Source organism: Galeopterus variegatus, unplaced genomic scaffold, assembly GCF_000696425.1.
Source record: "Galeopterus variegatus unplaced genomic scaffold, G_variegatus-3.0.2 Scaffold504, whole genome shotgun sequence".
Lineage (NCBI taxonomy): Eukaryota > Metazoa > Chordata > Mammalia > Dermoptera > Cynocephalidae > Galeopterus > Galeopterus variegatus.
This window is the reverse complement of record NW_007726615.1, coordinates 53,591-57,120: the sequence shown is the minus strand read 5'-3', so window position 1 is coordinate 57,120 and position 3,530 is coordinate 53,591.

Genomic DNA, 3,530 nt, shown 5'->3' with positions numbered 1-3,530 from the left:
ACAATTTCCAAGTAGGTTTAACATCAGAAAATTATTTCACCAAGGAACAGAAAGTTTGGAGTGCATAGTCATGGGACCTATGTGTTTATTAGTAATCTGGTTTGATGGGTATGCTACTTGTAATGTAACATCACATTTAAAAAATTCCATTAATTAGTTTTCTGGAGATAATTTTGCATTAAATGCATTCAATTAACTTCTCTAAAATTATTTTTTGCTTGGTGACTTTAGCATCTTGGACAGTAACCATTAACCTCTCTGATCACTAGATCTTTCTTTTGTAAATTTCAGTGTCAATGGTCACTCAGTCTTTCCTTCTCATAAGAAAAACTTCAGATCTTGGCTTCAGGAGTGTTGAAAAAGAAAATTTGGCATTTATATTACGATTTATTGAGTCAGAACAAAAAAAAATGGAAAAGTAAAAAAAAGAAAACAAAACTCTTTTTTCCCCCCAATTTAATTGAGTTAATAAGATAACTTTCAAAAATTGTTATAATTATGTATTGAGGATTTTAAACCAACACCTGACTTGGTAATGTCGAAAGTATTGAATACAATCTAAATTTTCTTTTTCATCGGCATGCAGAGCACAGTTCCTTAAATTCAGTCTGGTTCTGTGTTGATTGTCTTTATTTCAGATATCTGCATTTTACACCTTGGGATGTATCTTTCCCATTGTGACAAGTTTCTGAATTCTCATTCCACCTTGATTCATTCTATGTAAATTTTGTTGTGAAAGTTTGTATGTAAACATCAATCTGTTCAAGTTTATGTGAAAATCCTGGCACCCCTCCCTACTATGGGAGCAGGTTCAGACTCATACTGTCTTTCTAATTATTAGGCCCTTCTTTATTATTTCGCATGTATATTTTGAATGTAAAGGAAAAGAACATTAGTTTTCTAAAGTCCTAATCATGGTGTATGAAAAGATCTTTTTGTGGGCACATAGAAAGCTTTTCTAGAGTCCAAGTGAAATTAGCATGTTAATCTGTTCACAGTGAAAACTGGGAATGTTGTAGTATTAATATTTTCTCATAATAACCAGTGGGTTATATGAAATGCTTATGTGACCATAATTTCACAATAAAATAGATAAAACATTAACAGTTTAAATATAATATTTATGTCACATTTGGTTTTTTAAATAACATGGAATGAGTCAGGTTTTAGAAAAGCAGGTGGCAGAATTATCTTTGATATTATTTCTCCTAAATCATTAAAAATAATATGCACTTTGTTTTAAACATTTATAGTAGGCTTTCTTTGTTTTTACCCCAACCCTACCACCCCATGTATAACTCATATTTCCACTTCTAATTATTCTAGATGATTAGAATAAAAGATCACTCAGTGATCTTTTCCTGACTTATTGACATGGTTTTGAGTATCATGTTTTTTTTTTCCCTTGGTAAATTGACTTCTTCCTTAAAGAGATTCCAGGTGCCAAATGTGCATACATGTTTCATTATTCTTATCAGCTGGAGAACTCATGACTTTTTTTTTAAAGAAAGAGTAAAAGATGAAAAGATAACATGAAATGTATAACAGAACATAAACTGAATGAGCAGAAATAAAGATGGTTAAAGGAAAAAGGAAAGAGTAAAAAAAAAAAAAAAAAAGAAAGAAAGCAGGGGTCCCAGGTAATTATTTTAGGAGACAATAGACAATGTAATACAGGGGAAAAAAAAATAACAGGGATGAAAGTCCTGAAGATAAGTGGGAAAAAATAGCAAGAAGAAGATAACTGGGAAAAAGTAGCAAGAAGCGTAAAAAACCAAAGGCTATGAAAAAACAAAATTTATTTTAAATTTTAAGAGTTGAAACATTTGCAATACTTTAAGGACAACTGAACTGCAAAAACATATAGGAAAAGATTCACAAAAGCAAAAACATTAAAAAGAATTTTAAAGTTTATTACATTGCTGTTCAGATCATTTCTATTTCTGAAAAAAATGGCTGTAATCAGATTAACTGTAACAAAAAGTAGTGTTTCTAGGGTATAATTTAGATCCATAGAGTTTATGTGTTTAAACTTTATTACATTGCTGTTCAGATCATTTCTATTTCTGAAAAAAATGGCTGTAATCAGATTAACTAACAAAAAGTAGTGTTTCTAGGGTATAATTTAGATCCATAGAGTTTATGTGTTTAAACTAGTGCCATCAGAGTGGAAAAGGAACTATTAAAGACATTATCTACAGGTAAAGACACAATCATAAGAATATATTTGAAGGAAAACTTCCTTATTATTACTCCAGCCATCCTAAAAGCTAAATAGACCTTAATTGTGATTAAGCAGCACTCCTGCTGCTAGTGTAGGAGTTATAGCCAATAATAATGTATTGACATTTATATGGTTCTGATGCTCTGACCTGAACTCACTTAACCAGTGCGCTAGTAATCGCCAAGTGTTTCACGTTCACTGTAAGGCCAAGATAAAAATAGCAAAGTTGATTAAATAAGTTAGATGTTAATATAAAATAATAAAGTTAAGTTCTTCATATAATGCTGTTCTTGACAATTTGTTTTCCTCATTGAGTAAGTGAATGCAACTTATAGAAAAATAGCCCTTCATATTATTTCCTTAAAGTTAGGCATCATGGATAATTAGTCTTTACTAAGCAGTTATTAAATCTTCACTTGCATTGTAAATCAGTTGGAAATGAGGAGCAATAGTTGAAACAGTTGAAAATGAGGAGAAAGCAAGATTAGATTTTTAGAATGCTATTTTTGTGCATTTTAAATTACTAGGTCAACAGATTTTTGTATTATTGTAATATATTGGATGATGAAATTTGATTTATTTAAACCTTCTCAAACATTTTCACCCTCATTAAGGCTTGCGACTCTGTAAAAAGTTAAATATTTACTTACAGTTCTATTAAGTTTTCCTCAAAATCAGGTATTTCCCTCACTCTCTTATTTTGTGATAATAAAGGTACTAATGGATGCTTTCATTGATGGGCCCCCTATTTAAGGAAAATGAAAACTAAAAATGATCCTGGTTCTTTAAAAGTTTATCCCTATGGCACCATCGTGTAAGCATACATATGGGACAGTAAAAATGGAAGACGACACATTAAATGACATTATTATAAAATGCAATACTCTTGGAATGATCCCTTATTAAATTAGGCTCTATGATCTGAGATGAATTTCCCCGATCCCTAATCCATCACTGGAGAAATATTAAAAGATAGGTCTCAACTGGTATTAGAATCGCACTCAGTCTCTACTTTCATTATTTTGAATTAGGGTGCTACTGGGGGAAAGCCTCTTAATGAGAATTAGAGTGATTCACTGGCCTTCTTTTGGATTTTGACAAGTAAAATATTAACTCTTCAGTCACAGCTGTCTGAATTAAAATACTTGGCAGCCGCAGATGCACAAATTAAATTGGCCTTTATGTTTCCATATTGCTGACCTCCTTAGAGGAAAAAACATCAAACCCAACAATAACAAAAAAGTCACTGTGTGTCATTTCTTGGAAGAAAATGTATTTATTGAAGTTTTTATATTTGTTTCAGTTT